Genomic DNA, 20,666 nt, shown 5'->3' with positions numbered 1-20,666 from the left:
TAAGGCTTCTCAGGCTGTGTGCTCTTATTTACATTCCCAGACCAGTGTTCTCTCCATGCAAGCACCAATCTTCCGTTGTGCTAAAGATGGGAACCTTTGCTTTCTCTAATAATAGGTTTTAAATCAGGAGTAAGAGAACTTTAACTCAGTCGGTGTGGAGGGCAGAGCAAACGGTGCAGTGAATAAACAAAGACCTAGAAGGCTTTTGTCAGCCTAAAATACTCCCTGCAATTGTTTGATAAAATAATAATAATTACAGCAACGGCTGACGCTTGTTACTGAAAACCCGTAATTTCTAACAGCTGTAGCACGACCATGACAGCCACCAGCACATGTAAAATAAAATGTGCATTTCTCTGAACTGAGATTGCCCATATATGCAAATACCCTTCTTATTGTACCTGCTTTATTAAACTAGTGATGTACCTGAAACACCATCAAGCTTTATACATTTTCAAAACTTTTATCTTTTGAGCTCTGAAGAAATTATGAAGCCAATGAATTATTTTAAGTAAATAAATTAATTGGGCTTGTCATAATATAGTTATATGATATTGGTTATTTCATGGTTCAAATTATACAGACACTGCAAACCTATTATTAACAGTTATTCAATAGGCAGAACTTTTCCCTTTCCCCCAGCATTAGTACTATTAAGTCATGATAGAAGGAGAGGGGGGTTGCATAGGTAATTTTCATAATAACCAACTAGTACATTACCAACTTTGCATTTCAACTGCCATTACAGTTTGTTAACGGAAAGAGGAGAACATCCACAGTTCACTTGTTAAATTTTGACAGATTTTATATTATTTAGCATCATTTGCTAAATAAAAACATACTAAGTGCAAGGAAGACTTGGGGAAAGTAAAATCAATCAGGTACTTACCACAAGGAACATTAACTTATTACATGTTAACTTGAAATAAGAACTTTGAGACTGGAATAAACATATAACTATAGGCATTCAGAGATGACAGTTTTCCCTTTGAGATAGGAAAAGCTTCCAAAGGAAGAACCTGGGACTTGTGTGATTGCAAGTGATGACAGAAATAAACCCGGGTTAGTTTAAAACAAGAAATGTGATTTGTTTTGAGGGAGTTGTTTAGATATTTGGGGGTCAGAGTGAGGAGGAGGACAGAGCTTGGATAGAAAGTGAGCAGTATTCCTCAGAATTACAATGAGGTGTTCAGGGCAGATAAGCACATGGGTGGGCATAGCAGACCTTGTATTTAGCTGGTTCTGGCTGATTTTAAGAGGCAGAAATACAGAGGGAGGGAGGGAATCTGGGCGAAAGAGTGGTAGGGGCAAGAGTGTGGACTTGGGAGGCTTTAGGTGAGAATACACGTTGTTCACTTGGGTGAGGCAATTACATGCATATTCTCAACATTCTCCAGTTTAGGGAAGAATGTGAATCTGGAGACAAAAGTAGTTCCATAGGTAAGTTTACATCAGAATATGGTTGTATTCCTTTAATTCTTTTTCCTCCAGGAGATTTTGATATTATTATATATGTAAATGTAAAATTGAGGACATCAATGAATTGAATTAAATCATTCCTAGGTTGGTGTGAAATCATAAATATGTTTGAAAACAATACTACATGCTGATTTTTTTCATAAACAATTTGATATCCCTTCATAACTGGGATGGAGCTACTTAGCTCAACAGGGAGGAAGAGAAAAAGCACAATGTTGTGGTCTCTGGTCCTGAGAAAAAATAGTGGTTGATTAAATGCCAGTTGGTTGTAAATGATAACCCGCATAAACAATGGGAAGTCATTATGCTTAAGCAGTGAATTCTAATTTAATTTTATGGCTTTTGGAATAAAATCCCCTTGGCCAGTCAGTAGAAGCTAAGGAATGGTGACTGAGCTGACTGTTTGGAGGGCTGTTTCTGGTGGCCAACTCTGATGTGACCTACCGCTGCAGCAAGTAACTGTCTATCTAGATTCTTTCCTCATTCTCCTGATGGAGTAATTTTCCTGTGTAATCATCAATGTATAGATCCTAAATTCATATAAAAGCCACACCACCAAATTTGTGTTTGATGTCCATGTGTTTCAGTTATCTACTGTGTTGCTGTACAGAAAAATTCTTCAAAACATAGTACCTTTATATATAAGAAGTTTGTATGTCAGGATTCTATCACGGCTTAGCTGTCTGATTCTTCTGCTTCATATGGTATTATGTGGGGTCCCCTGGTGGTACCCAGTTGCTGTCTTGGACATTCTGAAGGAATCAAGACTTCTTTACTCACAGGTTTGGTGTTTTGATGGTAGCAGTTGAAAGTCTGGGCTCAGCTGGGCTCCTCTTTTTCTCCATGTAGTTGTAGGACCTCTTCATGTAGTCTCTTCAGTGGGATTTCAAACCTCTTACAAGGAGGCTCGGGTCTCCAAGAGATCAATGTGGGAACTGCCAGTCATCCTAAAGATGAGGTCTAAGACTGGAATAGCGTGACTTCCACTGTGCACTTTTGGTTAAAATAGTCATAAGCCAGCCCAGATTGAAAAGGAAGGTAAATATAATTTATCTCTTGATGAGGATTTCCAAGCATCTGGCTCCTTTCAAGTACAAACAGAATATGCTAAGGAAAGGAATCTTCCCAAAATCCCAAACTGTGAATATGTGTAGTTACATGACCTTTTCAGGTCACTGGAAAATTATTACTTATGGTCAAACTATTCTTTCACCTCAGTGAACAAGTGCAGTCCTGCTGAACAAGCGCCGTCTAGAGAAGATTACTACTGGGTCAAATAACATTTTAAAAAGTAAGAGATCATTATAGATTTCTCCCTATGAAAATCTGATATACTGAACTGCTATTTCACTGGTACCTTGACCTCTGTTCCTTTTGTGAGCACTTGGATTGTGCTTGCCTTCTAAGGCAATTCCTCAACTATTTGCTTGATGTTCATGTTCTTGGCTTTTCTCAAACACTAAATTCTATAGTTTATTTGTTGAATGTTGTAGATGTGTATCCCAGGCAACAGATGCAATATACCCTGTTGTCCTGGCAGCACACAAACTTTAAGTACTTCAGTGCTTCTCCTAACCCTGTTAAGATGGTTTTTTTGGCACTTACTGACAGTAAGTGCAGTAACATGAAAGATGCCTTTTGGCATTGATTTGGCTTTACAGTCAGAAGACCAAAAGAGACTACCTTTCAACATTGTGTGCTGGGATTGTTGATCTAATCTGATCTATACAGGGGCTCATATAATGATGCAAGTTGTGTTAGGCAGGCATCTGGAACTGTCTGGCTGAATGAAAGTTATTGGAAATCAGAACACATCAGGCAAAATTAGCATAGCAGTTAAATGGCGCCAATACAGGTGCAATATTGGCTGACTGCTAGAATATGTCCCATGGCCACACAATCACACTCAGTAAAAGAAGAAAAAGTTACATAGGAGTGGTGTGAGAACAGGAAATGTCATAGACTACTGATGAAGTAGCCATGATAGGGTGGAATTTATTCAAGCACTTACAAAACCTACCAAGATACATTTCTAAGTATTTTGAAACATTTTGGGTCAGAAGAGGAAAGACAGAATGAGAAGTGAAATGTAGTTTCTAAATTTTACTTTGGAATTTCTTTCTCTGCTTCTGTACTTCAATTCAATAAGCATTTACTGGGAACCTTTCTACACTGCTAATGGGAACATAAATTGGTACAGCTGCTATGGAAAACAGTATGGAGGTTCCTTAAAAACTAAAAATAGAACGGTCACATGATCCAGCGATTCATATCTGGAGAATATCATATTTTGAAAAGATACACGCACTCCCAATGTTCCCTGTAGCACTATTCACGATAGCCAATGCATGGAAGCAGCCTAAATGTCTATCAAAGGATGAATGGGTAGAGAACATTGGTACATGTAGACAGTGGAATATTACTCAACCATGAAAAACAATGAAATAATGCCATTTGCAGCAACATGGATGGACCTAGAGGTTACCACACTAAGTGAAGTAAATCAAAGACAAATATCATACGATATTACTTATGTATGAAATCTAAAAAACGGATACAAATGAACTTATTTACAAAACAGAAACAGATACACAGAGTTTGAAAACAAACTTCTGGTTACCAAAGGGAAAAGTGGGGGAAAGGGAAAAAGTGGGGGAAAGTAAGAGGTTGGGGTTAACATATACACACTACTATATATACAATATACAATCAACAGGGACCTACTGTATAATAGCATAGGGAACTCTACTCAATAACTTGTAATCATCTATGTGGGAAAAGAAACTGAAAAAAAGAAACTGTAAAAAGTTACACGTATATGTATAACTGAATCACTTTGTACACCAAGTAACACAACATTGTTATAGTTCAGTTCAGTTCAGTTCAGTCGCTCAGTCCTGTCTGACTCTTTGCGATCCCATGAATCGCAGCACCCCAGGCCTCCCTGTCCATCACCAACTCCCGGAGTTCACTCAGACTCACGTCCATCCAGTCAGTGATGCCATCCAGTCATCTCATCCTCTGTTGTCCCCTTCTCCTCCTGCCCCCAATCCCTCCCAGCATCAGAGTCTTTTCCAATGGGTCAACTCTTCGCATGAGGTGGCCAAAGTACTGGAGTTTCAGCTTTAGAATCATTCCTTCCAAAGAACACCCAGGGCTGATCTCCTTCAGAATGGACTGGTTGGATCTCCTTGCAGTCCAAGGGACTCTCAAGAGTCTTCTCCAACACCACAGTTCAAAAGCATCAATTCTTCTGCTCTCAGCTTTCTTCACAGTCCAACTCTCACATCCATACATGACCATAGGAAAAACCATAGCCGTGACTAGACGGACCTTTGTTGGCAAAGTAATGTCTCTGCTTTTGAATATGCTATCTAGGTTGGTCATAACTTTCCTTCCAAGGAGTAAGTGTCTTTTAATTTCATGGCTGCAGTCACCATCTGCAGTGATTTTGGAGCCCCCCAAAATAGTCTGACACTGTTTCCCCATCAATTTCCCATGAAGTGATGGGACTGGATGCCATGATCTTAGTTTTCTGAATGTTGAGCTTTAAGCCAACTTTTTCACTCTCCGCTTTCACTTTCATCAAGAGGCTTTTTAGTTTCTCTTCACTTTCTGCCATAAGGGTGGTGTCATCTGCATATCTGAGGTTATTGATATTTCTCTCGGCAATCTTGATTCCAGCTTTTGCTTCTTCCAGCCCAGCATTTCTCATGATGTACTCTGCATATAAGTTAAATAAGCAGGGTGACAATATACAGCCTTGACGTACTCCTTTTCCTATTTGGAATCAGTCTGTTGTTCCATGTCCAGTTCTAACTGTTGCTTCTGGACCTGCATATAGGTTTCTCAAGAAGCAGGTCAGGTGGTCTGGTATTCCCATCTCTTTCAGAATTGTCCACAGTTTATTGTGATCCACACAGTCAAAGGCATAGGCAATAAAGCAGAAATAGATGTTTTTCTGGAACTCTCTTGCTTTTTCCATGATCCAGCGGATGTTGGCAATTTGATCTCTGGTTCCTCTGCCTTTTCTAAAACTAGCTTGAACATCTGAAAGTTCACAGTTCACGTATTACTGAAGCCTGGCTTGGAGAATTTTGAGCATTACTTTACTAGTGTGTGAGATGAGTGCAATTGTGTAGTAGTTTGAGCATTATTTGGCATTGCCTTTCTTTGGGAGTTAACACAATAAAAAACAAAAAATTAAAATAAGAAACAAGCATTTATTAACTTAACCAGTTGAACATGTTTTCCGTTATTTGTACATTCCATGGGATTTACTGAGACATTGCTACATATGAGGCACAGGGCCAGGAGCTAGACACTTGCTGGTGAGCAAAAGTAGGCACAGTTTCAGGCTCAAGGGAGCTTTTAGACTACTTAGGGAGATAAGTAAATAAATAGTATATAATTGCAATTGAGATAAGTGTTAGTAATATTAATGGGTACCTAAATGCTCATATTTTAAAATCTCCACATTTCAGAGTGTTTACATGATAAAAAGTTGGTTTCTTACTCATTCTATAGCTCAGCATGGTTGTTCCTGTATTACGCAGCAATCTAGGTAGCTCTTTATGTGCAACAACTCAGGAACAGAAGTACCATTCATCTTACAACTCAGCTCTTTTCCAGAACTTAACTTCAGTTCACATTCTGTTGTTCACAATTTGGTCACATGATCAAGGTGGGGGTGGGGACAGAAAATAGAATTTAGTTGTGTGTGCCAAGGAGGAGAATAACTTTTAACCATCTACCAAATTCTGTGAATGAAAAGAACATGTGCTTTCAGATGTGATAAAGAAAACAAGTATAAGACAATATCATCATGAAACTTACAGTTTTGTTGGTGAAATATGCTAATGAAATATTTAAATAATACTGCAAGGCAATCTGCATTGGAATGAAATAGAGTATCAGAGGAGAAATATTTTGCCATTTTTGAATATAATCCCATTCTTTACGTTAAAAAAAAAATGGAAGTCCAAGCTTTTGTGATCCAGGAACATGGGATATCTTTCCATTTGTTTGCATCTTTAATTTTTTAAAAATCAAAGTCTTATAGTTTTTATTGTATAGATTTTTCACTTCCTTGGGTAAATTTATTCTTAAGTATTTTATTGTCTTTTTTGCTTTTTAGAGTGAGATTATTTTCTTTGTCAGATATTTCATTGCTAGTTTATAGAACTATAATTGATTTCTGTATACTGATTTTATATTATGCAACTCAGCTGAGTTTATTAATTCCAACAGTTTTCTAGTAGAGTCTTTAGGATCTTCTATATATAAGAGCATATCATCTTCAAACAAAGGCAACTTTACTTCTTCCTTTCTGATTTGATTGCCTTTATTTTCTTGCTTTATGTCTCTAGCTAGGACTTCCAGTACAATGTTTAATAAGAGGAGTGATAGTGGGCACTCTTGTAAAAGTATTAAGTTGATGCAAAAGTAATAGTGGTTTCAGATCCTGAATTTTAAATCATTATAACTAGGCTTAAACACATCTTTATTAATCAAAATAGGAACCATTACAATCAACACATTTCTGCCAATGAGAACTAAGTTTGTTTATTTGTGTAGCATAAAAATCCTTGTTTTGAGATTCTTGGAAAGCATTTTTCTGTGACCTGATGGTTGTGAAAACATTTTCCCTGCAAAAATGCTGTTGAGATGCTTGAAGAAGTGGTAGCTGGTTCGAGAGAGGTCAGGTGCATATGGTAGATGAGGCAAAACTTTGTAGTCCAATCCATTAAACTTTCGAAGCATTGGTTGTGTGATGTGCGATCAGGCATTGCCATGGAGAAGTGGACCCTTCCTGTTGACCAATGCTTGCTGCAGGCATTGCAGTTTTCAGTGCATCTCATCTTCTTACTGAGCATTCCTCTCAGATATAATGCTTTCACCAGGATTCAGAAAACTGTAGTGGCTCAGGCTGGCTGCAGACCACCAACAGTGACCATGACCCTTTTCTTGGTGAAAGTTTGGCTTTCGGAAGTGCTTTGGAGCTTCTTCTTGGTCCAGCCTCTGAGCTGATCATTGCTGGTTGTCATATAAAATCCACTTTTCATCACACATCACAATCTGATTGAGAAATGGTCCATTGTTGTTGCGTAGAGTAAGATTACACTTCACAAAGATGATTTTTTTTCTTTGATTTCCAGTCAGCTCATGAGGCCCCTACTTACTGAGCCTTTTCACCTTTCTAACTTGCTTCAAATGCCAAATGACTATAGAATGATTAATGCTGAGTTCTTGGGCAACTTCTTGTTTAGTTGTAGGAGGATCAGCTTCAATGATGCTCTTGGCTGTTGTCAACTTCCAATGGCTGGTCACTGCGCTCCTCATCTTCAAGACTCTCATCTCCTTTGCAAAGCTTCTTGAACCACCCCTGTGCTGTACATTCATTAGCCTTTCCTGGGCCAAATGCATTGCTGATATTACAAGTTGTCTCCGTGGCTTTATGACCATTCTGAACTTGAATAAGAAAATCACTTGAATTTGCTTTTTGTCTAATATCATTTCCATAAATACATAGAAAATAAACAGCAAGTAATAAGGCCATTAGCAAAAACCACAAACAAAGAAATGCACATTAAAATGGTGTATAGCACAACCACATTTATTTAAGAATGTATTCCAATATAAAATGGCAGATTTCAACAACGTAAAACCACAATTGCTTTTACACCAACCTAGGCAATGGCACCCCACTCCAGTGTTTTTGCCTGGAAAATCTCATGGATGGAGGAGCCTGGTAGGCTGCAGTCCATGGGGTCGCTAACAGTCGGACACGACTGAGCGACTTCACTTTCACTTTTCACTTTCATGCATTGGAGAAGAAAATGGCAACCCACTCCAGTGTTCTTGCCTGGAGAATCCCAGGGACGGGGGAGCCTGGTGGGCTGCTGTCTGTGGGGTCGCACAGAGTTGGACACGACTGAAGCGACTTAGCAGCAGCAGCAGCAATACTTGAGTAGGTAAAATGGCTAGTATCACAACTGGGTTACGTATTTTTCAGAGAAATTTGTAATGCTCAGTGTTCATGTCCTTACCTACAAAATTGGTTCTTTTTTCTATTTACCAGCAGATAAGCCCACATTTCCACTTAGAGGTGCTTATTACCAATTCCCAGTGTTGAAACTTCTTTTGAGAAAGTCAATCAAACGGGCCTGGATACTCCATCAAATTTCACTGTCCACAGCTGGTGAATACTATGTGCCAGACAAACTCATGCATGAAGTCTGATCTTGCTCTATTGGTCTTTTAGTTTAGGGCCAAACTCTTACAAATACATTTTAGACCTATCTTTCTTGGATTCTTGGCAATGTGTCATTTGGCCATGGAGGCTGACAGAATTTAGCAGCTTGCACCATCAGGTATGCTGGGAGCTGAAGCTGGGCTAGCTTTAAAGTCACTCATTTAGGAGAGAGTAGTAACCTTCATTGTGTATCTCTATACATTATTAAAAATCTCTTATACTAAAAAAAGTCAAAGTTTGGCCAATTTTTTGGAGACAGTTTCTGAGATGAGAGAAGGAGTTGGAGGTAATCTAGTAGAGACTGTCATCACTAGACAATTTGGTACCTATGTGTTGTCCAGTCTTTATATTACGTTTTCTGAAAGTGATATGAATAGTATGTAATTTGCAAATCAGGGGGTTGGATAATTGAGGGTGGGCACAGTTTTAATATGAGTAACACTTAGTGGATTGATAGGATTAGGTAGTGCCTCTCAAAATATACATTGTAGATGTTTTGTTTCCTAATCCCCTAGAGAGTCTAATGAAACGAAGATTCCTGGGCCACTTCTAGATTAAGACTGAAACTTGGGTTTTTGACCTCTGAACCTGCATGTTAAACAGAATTCCCTTTATTTTAAAGAATGACTGCTTGAGAAGGATGGAGAAAAAGCTAAACAATGGTATTGGAATATAAAGCATCAAATTACTCTTGTACATTTCTTGTGCATGTTAATTTATCAAGTAAAAATTTACTTAGTAATTCCAGATTTGGATCTATTAAAAGGCTGTCTCTATATATGATCAGATCAAATATATTATTTATTCTTGCTTCTTTCAGACAAGTAGTCAAAAAAAATCATTTGTCTGCTCTGATTGCTGTTTGCTAGAATCAGCTGTCATGGATTATGTTAGGCATGTCAGAGGCCTTGTGAGAATCAGCTGTCAGGCATGAAATAGAATTGTACAGTTGCTATGGGTCAAAGAAGAGAGCGTTTTTGCTCTTGGAATTTTGACATTGTGTCAAGGGTTGTATAACTAGTTATATTTAACAAAGTGAGGTTCCCAGAAAGTCCCACGAAAAATTCTAAAGCACTGAAATATCTCTTGATTATGAAATACTCATATTATGAGTCTAATATTCCTTATGGTAATTAGGAGATACTAAGTAAACATTTTTCATGCTAAATCCTGATCCTAAGATATTTATGAAGGCTTTTAGGAGGACTCATACTTGAAACTGTGAATTGGACTTTCTTGAAATTATTATATATTCTAAGTAGATGCTACTGTTAATTATGTTGACTTTTTAACTGATAATATTAAAAACTATAGAAAGAGTTCAGTAAGTTCTTTTGGAATTAATGCTCAGTTAAGAATCCAGAAAGAAAAGTGAAAGTAAAAGTTGCTCTGCTATTGCTACTGCTAAGTCGTTTCAGTCGTGTCCGACTCTGTGCTACCCCATAGACGGCAGCCCACCAGGCTCCCTCATCCCTGGGATTCTCCAGGTAAGAACACTGGAGTGGGTTGCCATTTCCTTCTCCAATGCATGAAAGTGAAAAGTGAAAGTGAAGTCGCTCAGTCTTGTCCGACTATTAGCGACCCCATGGACTGCAGCCTACCAGGCTCCTCTGTCCATGGGATTTTCCAGGCAAGAGTACTGGAGTGGGGTGCCGTTGCCTTCTCCCAAAAGTCACTCAGTCATGTCCAACTCTTTTCGACCCCATGGACTATACAGTCCATGGAATTATCCAGGCCAGAATACTGGAGTGGGTAGCCTTTCCCTTCTCCAGGGGATCTTCCCAACCTAGGGATTGAACCCAGGTCTCCCACATTGCAAATGGATTTTTTACTAGCTAGGTCACCAGGGAAGCCCAAGAATACTGGAGTGGTTAGCCTATCCCTTTTCCAGCAGATCTTCCGGATCCAGAGTCCCCTGCATTACAGGCAGATTTTTCAACAGTGGAGCTACCAGGGAAGTCCTAGAATTCTTGGTTAATAAATGCCAAATTATGAAATTACCAATCTTGGCATGCGATCAGTAGTGGGGCATGCTAACGATGCTAAGACTCTCATTTCCTTCTCTTAGCTTCTACCTATTCAGAGGTCACATGATAGCCACACAGAATACATTTGGCTTGTGGATATATCTAATTTGGAAAACAGAGCTCGTTAACTTTTTTAATTAAATGAAACAATATGAAAATTGGATGATTCCACATAAAAACTCAGCTTTCTGGATTCTCATGAAAAGTCAGTTATAAGCCACGTTCCCCTGTGGCAGAGGTCAAGAATTGCCCTGAGTGGATGCACAAGTGCTCTCCAGCATGAACCTGTTTACTCATTTATACTAACCCGCTTCTGAGTTTGTGAAACTTCAAAGCCTTGAGGCTCTTTCTTGTTAAAGTGATCTGTCCATCCTTTTAAATTTCCAGTATGCTTCACTTAGGATCCTCTCAAGGGGACAACTTACTCTGTAAGGAAAAACAAGCCTCTTGATTACATTTAGTAAAGATGCATGTATATAAGAAATACACAAAAGTGCACAGAGGCACACAAAATCCATCTAGATTTATTAAGCTTAAAAGATGTATTCCTTTTTTCTGTTGGGATAAGAACCAGAGTCAGTAAAATGAAATATAATAGGGAGATATGTGAACTCCTAGATTTACTTAGGTATGGATACACAAATTCAAATGCATATGTACAAAGTCAATTAAGAAATGCAAAGCCATGGATATATACTTTGGCAGTATTTTTATGAAGATAGTATCAGTAAGTGAAAAGTTCAATGTGCATCAGTAGAGTGATATGACTACTTTTAAAAGGTTGCAAAAAGAGGCGTTTTAAGAGAAATGTACAAGGGATGGAAACTGTGGTCTTTGGACTCTGTATTTGGAAACTGGATATGGAGGGATATTTTCTCTGAAGTATTCAAAAGACATTGACCACAGAGTTTCAGGAAATGTGAGAACAGGTGACTGAGATGGAGAAGGGTCTAGCATTATGTCATATAAGGAATGATTGACAAAGCCATAGGTTTTAATCAGAGAAGATGGAAACAGGTTAGGGAAAATAGACAAGGCCTTTAAATATTTGAAGAGCTGTTATACATCTGAGGGTGTACACTTATACTCTATGACTCCAAGGAAGAGAAAATGAGAAAGACTCATGTAGTTTTTAAACTGTGGGAGAAGGCAAACTGCAGATTGTTCAGACAAGTAACACTGAAGACTGTGTATTGAGAACTAAAAAATCCATGTTAACAGATGGATTCAGACCACTTGGTAAAGACATCATGATACAAGGGCCAAGACAGACAAAGCAGAGTATTGAAAGGTAACTTTCTTTTTTATTAGAATTGTAGAAGTTCATAAAAGTTACAAAGACATCAGACAGAAAAAAGCCTAATTAAAACTACTTTGAGTCCTATCATTTAGATAAAGACTATTAACAATTTTGGTTATAGGCTTTCAAATTCCTTATAAGACATTATACATAAAAACTTCTTTATCAAAATTGAGATTCTACTATAGAAATTTTCCTGTAGTGTTTCTTTTGTTTTTTGAAGATGTTATTTATTTATTTGGCCACAAAACATGTGGGATCTTAGTTTCCACACTGGAGATTGAACCCACCCCCTCAGCAGTGGAAGGGTGAGCTTTAACCACAGGATTGCCAGGGAAGTCCCAAGTGGTGTTTCTTTTTCCGCTTCAAAATACATAAATGCCTTCTTCTTTCACATTTAAGTGTGTGTTTAAATTATCAGTAGCATGTTTTATTATACTATATTTCTATATAGTAATTAAAAGTTAAAAATTAATTTGTCATTGGAAATCTATACTGTTTCCTATTGTGAGAAACTATGAAAAATGATGAAATATATAATTATGTCTATAGGATATATTTCTCAAGTGGGATGATAGTGTCAAAGTACACATTCTTTTTAGGGACTATGACATATATTACAAGTATTCCTACAAAAAATGTTTCACAATTTATACTCCTACCAGCTGGTAATGATGGAGACATTTTCTGAACATTTATATTAAATTCAATGTTATCATTGAATTTAAAAGTTTTTTCCAAGTTTAAATTTTTCTGCAGTTATATATATATTTATTTATTATTAGAATTTTGTATATATTTAGCATGTTACATTTATATTTACTTTTTAAATAAATGTATATTCATATGTTTAGCCGATATTTTTAGATATTCATCTTTTTCTTATTTTCAGAAGTTTTTTTTTAGGCTATTAGCCCATTGTCTTCATATGGTTAAATAGGTCTTCTTGTTTATCATTTATATTTCAAGCTTATTTGCAATATATACACATATATCAATAACTGATGGATCTAAGATTTTATCCTACTTGGAAGCTAATGAGTTAGCTTGTCACAATATCATGGACACTGGCAAAAGACACGAGACTTCTGGATCAGAGAAAATGTACAGTTGAATACTTAAAGCAATAGTAGTCAACAGAATGTCAGCAGTTTTCTTAAGCTGATTTTACAAGCCCCAGTTCCCACAGGGCAACATGACAAGGGCCAGGTGATATTTGCACATGTAACATCCTTATTTTACAGGATAGTAACCCCAAACTTGGAGAAGGAAATGGCACCCAATTGCAGTATTCTTGCCTGGAAAATCCCATGGATGGAGGAGCCTGGTGGGCTGCAGTCCATGGGGTCGCTAACAGTTGGACACGACTGAGTGACTTCATTTTCGCTTTTCACTTTCATGCTTTGGAGAAGGAAATGGCAACCCTCTCCAGTGTTTTTGCCTGGAGAATCCCAGGGACGGGGGAGCCTAGTGGGCTGCCATCTATGGGGTCGCACAGAGTCGGACATGACTGAAGCGACTTAGCAGCAACCCCAAGCTTAGAAAACCCCAATATTTTATAATAGAAAGAATTCTGATCAGTATTTGCCCTAGAGGGAGACATACATGTTGGAGAGCAGACAAACATACCCTATCTCTATTTCCCAAGGCTGTTGCTGAATAAACATTCTTGAAAAGCTAATTCAGAAAAGCTTTTCAGTGTCTTGGTTCCCAAAACATGCAAGAATATTAGGGACTAATGGAGAACTGTATTCTGACAATATGTGCCACAAATAATTCCAAAACTATATAGTAGAATTTATCACTCTTAAATAGTTCCTTTTAAAATTAGACTGAAAAGGTTTCCCCCTTTTTTGAGATTGTTATTAAACTGCTGTCAGAGAATTCCCACTCTAGTACTTATCAGAAGTTACTACTAATGTGTTCCGACAGAAGAGATCTGCTTCATGAAGGGATTTCCAGGTCCTGCATTTTGTCTTGAATATTCAAACAAATGATTTTTTATATTATTAATAATAAACTATTTGTTTTACTATATAAATAATTCCCCAATTCACGTATAATTCATACAGGAAGATACGCCTTGTTCATCCTTTAGCTTTGATAATTCTGCCACACCACATTCCTTATAAAAATTTACTAATATATATTTAGTACCAACTGCCTGTCAGTAATTCTTCCAATTACTTCACATATATTAGTTGATTTCGTTCTTGCAATAATCTGAGATAGGTACTATTCTCCCAGTTTCACAAATGCATAACTGAGACTCAGAGGCAACAAGAAATTTATTCAAGATCAAATTCTTGAACTTGAGAATTATAGTCAGAGTTCATCTGATTTCAACAAGGAATTTTTCTATTGTCTCATGTCCTTGGAAGTAAAGGACAAATTTAGGTATACAATTCATCAGAGGTGATCCTATACAATGTTGACTTTTTGTGTATCTGTAACCCATCTAATAAAAGTTACAAACCACAAGGGAGAAGAAATGCTTTCTCACATATACACACACAGACACACACAGTGTATTGCATGTACTTTCAGTATTATTTTAAATGACATATTTGATATTAATTTATAGTGGTATAGGATGAGCTATACATTTTATGTTCAGTTATTTACTGTGTTTTTCTTTATCCTTTAGTTCTTTAAATCTTCTGGCAGCAGATATTTTTTAAAGTTAACTTATCATCAAATGCTTAGGGAAAATGCTCAGTGAGATAAAATTAGAGCATCTATAGTTGAATCACACTTGGGAGATGGGATTATTTGGCCTTACCTTTATCCATTAATGTGGAACCAGAATGGAATCTGCTTACAATGATGGACTGTGGAATCAGAGAGCTGGATTCCAAATCCTGGCTCCACACAATAGTTATTTTATAAATATTTAGCAACTGGTAATGAGGGCATTGTCCAGTCAGAATGGATGGAGGCCGTGAAGACCTGAGATAGCTGCACCAGCTTGTAACCAACTCTGGCTCTGTCGCTCCGCTAGCCATGCTTTTATCTGTAAAATGAGCAGGAGGTTTTTTATCTCACAGGGTTTTTATGAGTATTAGATGTGATAATATAAATAAAGTACTTAGGACAATGTTTGGTAGAAAGAGGTACTCACTGTCTATCATCAGTAGTAGAAGCAGCAGCATTATGACTAATAGTTGAAGAGCTCTGGAAGAACTTCAGAATTTTAGTTAAAATGTTTAAAACTCTCTGCCTAAGGGAAGACGGGGAAGACCTTGTTAAATTTGTGAATGGTGCAAGTCTCTGAAGAATATCATTTGGATTGAAGAATTAAGGATCAGAGAGATGTTGAAAAACCAGAAAGAAAGGAAGGAACTAATACAATGATATTCAGTAGGGATAAATACCAAGTTCTGCCTTTTAGTGATTCTATTAAAAAAAACCTACCTGTTTATAGAAATGGGGAGAAACAAGAATGAAGGGGATTCTAGTGAAAAATACTCCAGGATTTTAGCTAAACAGTCAATAGGAAATGTGTTATTGCCCCTAACTATGGTTGATAGGATTTCTGACACAGTGGCCACGTTAGTGCTATCACTCCCAGTGGACATATCACACCTGAAACATATTCAGTACCAGGCACTAGGCTGCAGATAGACACATGGATATATCAGATTTATTCAGAAAACTGTGAAGGAGGGTGAATACTGAAGATTCTCGAAACCAGGAAGGGTAACCAGGCATGTTTTGCTGAGTCAAGCAGAGACCTAAGGGAGAGCTGATGCTGATTTTCTAATGTTTGGCTAGCTTTCACATGGATGAGTTGACTGTGCTCTGTCAGGAAGGAATAGAACCAATCAGTGAAATTCATAGAAAGGCAAAGTTCAGCTCTACATAAAACATGCCTAAAATAGATCTCCCTGCTTACAGATGGGGGAACTTATTCTTTTTAAGTTGTGTTCAAAACCAGAGGGTGTAGCAGTTGGGTGAAGAATGCTGTAAAGGGAATGTTGTCATTGGTGAGAAGTTAGTAATCTCTTTATTTCCCTTCTAAAACTCTTTAAATGTATAATTTCAAGTTATGATCCAAGTTGTCTATGAATAATGAATGGAAAAATGAAGAAAGAGTATAAAAGGAGAATACAAATATTTTAGTTATCCCAGAAAGAAGATTTTAGCTCAACATAAGAATTTGCTAACAACTAGAATTGTGGAAGCACACAATAGGCAGCTTTCTGACAAAGTGAGTTTCTACCTTTGGAACTTTTACTGGATGATGTCGTTATTTATTCTTGGCAAGTGATGGGTACTTGGAAAATTTCATTCGCTTGAATGAATTATCTCCTGTCAGGAACGTTGTTTGAAGGATTCTTGAAATTTTGGAAGATGTACTAGGTGAAATTTCTAAGGTTTCCAGTTCTAAAGTTTATTTGTATTGTGTCTGTCTTGTATCCAAGTGTATTTTATCTTATTTGTTCCATATTGAATTCTCTCAATGCCCACATGAGAAATTACTCTGTTTACTAAAACCAAATCAATATTATATGTACCAAACATGATTGCTGTTCCAGAAGTTCTTTATTGCTTTTACAGAGTGGCTTAGTTTACTTTGATTTTATTATAAATACATTTTAGTGATGTTTGTTCGTTCTTAGATTTCTTCGCTTATCCCCAAATCTTGTAAATGTAGAAGATAGTATTGGGGCTTCAGATACTCATTAGTATTATAGAGTATGTTTGAAGACAGATTTTTCTCTGCAAAATATATGGATTAGAACTTTCAGTTCAAAAGAATATATAATTATCAGTTATTAGATATTTAATTATTAGGTCACAATATATCTTTGACTTTTATTATTATGAAAGTTATATTAATTTATAAAATAGAATAAAAACCATACACATGAAGAGGAAAATAAATATCACTTACTGTTTTAGTTTCCCAGGGCTGCCTGAACACATAACCTCAAATTTGGTGACTTAAAACAACAAAACAATGTGTTCTCTCACAGTTCTGTAGACAAGAAATCCAAAATCAAGGTGTCAACAAGGCTGTACTTCCTCTGAACACTCTGGGGAAGAATCCTGCCTTGCTTCTTCCTAGCTTCTGGAAGCTCCCAGCAATCATTGGTGTTCCTTTGTGACTGTATCACCCCAATCTGCCTTTGTCTTCACATGGCCTTCTTCTGCTTTGTCTTTGTGTATCATCTCTTTTTATAAGGGCACTAGTCATTGGATTTAAAGCCCACCCTAATCCAGTCTGGCCTCATCTTAGCTAATTACATATGCGTGAGTGCTTAGTCACTTCAGTAGAGTCTGACTCTCTGCAACCCTATGGATCACGGCCTGCCAGGCTCCTCTCTCCATAGGATTCTCCAGGCAGGAATACTGGAGTGGGTTGCCATTTCCTTCTCCAATAATATATGCAAAGGCTCTATTTCCAAATAAAGCCACATTCTGTGGTTTCACATGTATATGACTTTTGAGGGGACTCTATTCAATCCACTATACCTAAAATCTAATTTTAGGTATATAAAGTATTTTGATACACATGCTTTCATTTTTATTTCTTTCAGGTCTATTATGAAACTGGGATCTTGGTACACATACTGCTTTGGACCTGCTTACTTCATTTGATATTGTGAATTGGTACTGTGGCATTAATTAATTATCTACACTTCACATTTCCAGTGTACCAAGTATCAACCAATACTCTATTGATGAATTAGGTGGTATATTGCCCCCTCCTTTTTGTTATTATAAATAAGGTTATGAGAACTTCCTTGTATATAAATCTTTGGATAAATCAGTGATTGTTTCCTGTGATATGAAGTTCTATGCTACATGTACAATTGTTTGGTTCAAGAGTGTATATTTTTTACAAGACATTTTAATAATATTCAGCCTATACCATCTGATATTCTGAATGGCAGGTCAGTAGACTGTGTTTATGTCTTTTTGAAAAGAACTTAGTTCTGGGAAAAATTTTATTAAACTTCCAGCACGTCATCTTGTCAATGTTTACATCAATATTTAATATATTAATGCTATGAGTAGTTTATGTTCCAGGTTAGATCTTGAAATAGGTAGTTTTGACTTTGGGCAAATATTGTATATGACTAATGTCAGACTTTATTTTTTGGGGCTCCAAAATCACTACAGATGGTGACTGCAGCCATGAAATTAAAAGACGCTTACTCCTTGGAAGATAAGTTATGACCAACCTAGATAGCATATTGAAAAGCAGAGATATTACTTTGCCAACAAAAGTTTGTCTAGTCAAGGCTATGGTCTTTCCTGTGGTCATGTATGGATGTGAGAGTTGGACTGTGAAGAAAGCTGAGCGCCGAAGAATTGATGCTTTTGAACTGTGGTGTTGGAGAAGACTCTTGAGAGTCCCTTGGACTGCAAGGAGATCCAACCAGTCCATTCTGAAGGAGATCAGCCCTGGGATTTCTTTGGAAGGAATGATGCTCAAGCTGAAACTCCAGTACTTTGGCTACCTCATATGAAGAGTTGACTCATTGGAAAAGACTCTGATGCTGGAAGGGATTGGGGGCAAGAGGAGAAGGGAATGACAGAGGATGAGATGGCTGAATGGCATCACTGACTCGATGGACGTGAGTCTGAGTGAACTCGGGGAGTTGGTGATGGACAGGGAGGCCTGGCGTGCTGCGATTCATGAGATCGCAAAGAGTTGGACACAACTGAGCGACTGAACTGAACTCAATCTGAAAGGACTGCTTCCCTTTCTGTCTTCTCTAACCCCAGTCATTTCCATGTGTGTTTTGTCATCAGCCATAGTATGGATTCTAGAGATGGTTTTTAGTAAGCAGATAGTACAATGTACCTAAGGCTTTAAGGCTTCCTTTCCACTGTGCTTTGAAAGCTAGACGTATGACCAGAAATGTGTACAGTACTTCTAAAAAGTGATCAGAATCATTTTTTATGTCAAAATAAATGCATTGAAGATATACTTTTAGGATTTTAAACTTTTTGAAACCAAATCATTTGTTTATTCTTTTAATAGAAACATTATTTCTATTTTGGTAGGCGAGGCATAAATTTAGATGCTTAGAGGTATAGGTCATATGAATCAGGAAAGCTAAGAAATTATGAATGCTGTAAATCCTATAAACAGACTGAAAACAATTCTTCTGATGTTGTTGCTGTTCAGTTGCAAGTCGTGTCTGACTCTCTGAGACCCCATGGACTGCAGCAAGCCAGGCCTCCCTATCGCCCACCATCTCCTGGAGTTTGCCCAAGTTCATGTCCTTTGAATTAGAGATGCTTCTGATGTGCCCACATCTAAAAAAGCATGTTTTACTCATTTCTATTTTCTTGCTATGTGTGAAAAATGGGACTGTAGTTGCCAGGTAGGAATTTTTTAAGCAAAATCCAGATATTCAAAAATTTTTGTTAAAATCCCAATTTTTAATCATAGATAAATTAAAATTGTGGAAAAATTTTATAGGAAAAAAACATATTTTTGTGGATAATATTTGCCTTTATTGTTCTAAATTTTGACTTTTGTTTATTGAAGTGTTCACTTTTCTGATGAGTTTATTGTTGCATTTTTTTAAAGCCAGAGTTTTAGTTTGACACCCCTCACCCTTAATTAACTAACAGGCACTGCGCATAGGGGAAAAAGATATTCAGATTGTTGTGGTATACTTTCCAAGCATGCTAGCATGCAGCTGGTCAACCTTAAAATTGTAATGTCAACTTAAATCCCTTTTTTGGCAGTCAATTATTTTTGTCTTTCAAACACCTCAAAGGGTCAAAAAAGGAATTTTACTCTTCATACACAAAAGCCCTCAGTCTTAGTTATTGGAAAAAGATAGGAGTCTCAATAATTAGACATGGAGGAAATCAGGATATCCAACTAATAAGTCAATTGATTTCATTTACAATGAATGATATAGATGAACTATATTTAAAGGCATTGACTTACATAGTGGATTGTATATTGAAATTAAGGTCATCAGATCAGATCAGTCGCTCAGTCATGTCCAACTCTTTGCAACCCCATGAATCGCAGCACGCCAGGCCTCCCTGTCCATCACCAACTCCTGGAGTTCACTGTGACTCACGTCCATTGAGTCAGTGATGCCATTCAGCCATCTCATCCTCTGTCGCCCCCTTCTCCTCCTGCCCCCAATCCCTCCCAGCCTCAGAGTTTTTTCCAATGAGTCAACTCTTCACATGAGGTAGCCAAAGTATTGGAGTTTCAGCTTGAGCATCATTCCTTCCAAAGAAATCCCAGGGCTGATCTCCTTCAGAATGGACTGGTTGGATCTCCTTGCAGTCCAAGGGACTCTCAAGAGTCTTCTCCAACACCACAGTTCAAAAGCATCAATTCTTCGGTGCTCAGCCTTCTTCACAGTCCAACTCTCACATCCATACATGACCACTGGAAAAACCACAGCCTTGACTAGATGGACGTTTGTTAGCAAAGTAATATCTCTGCTTTTCAATATGCTAACTAGGTTGGTCATAACTTATCTTCCAAGGAGTAAGCGTCTTTTCATTTCATGACTGCAGTCACCACCTGCAGTGATTTTGGAGCCCCAAAAAAACAAAGTCTGACACTGTTTCCCCATCTATTTCCCATGAAGTGATGGGACCAGATGCCATG

At 37.5% G+C, this 20,666-nt stretch overlaps 1 long non-coding RNA gene across 1 annotated transcript in view; it reads left to right on the top strand.

Annotated features, from left to right (window-relative positions):
* The first annotated feature begins 1,138 nt into the window (after positions 1-1,138).
* LOC133257673 (uncharacterized) overlaps positions 1,139-20,666 on the top strand; it is a 114,378-nt gene continuing 94,850 nt past the window's right edge. The window contains exon 1 of the long non-coding RNA XR_009739643.1: positions 1,139-1,440. This is a non-coding gene — a long non-coding RNA (uncharacterized LOC133257673). The remainder of the gene's footprint in view (positions 1,441-20,666) is intronic.

Source organism: Bos javanicus, chromosome 2 (assembly GCF_032452875.1).
Source record: "Bos javanicus breed banteng chromosome 2, ARS-OSU_banteng_1.0, whole genome shotgun sequence".
Taxonomy (NCBI): Eukaryota; Metazoa; Chordata; class Mammalia; order Artiodactyla; family Bovidae; genus Bos; species Bos javanicus.
This window is presented reverse-complemented; position numbering and strand designations above follow the sequence as displayed.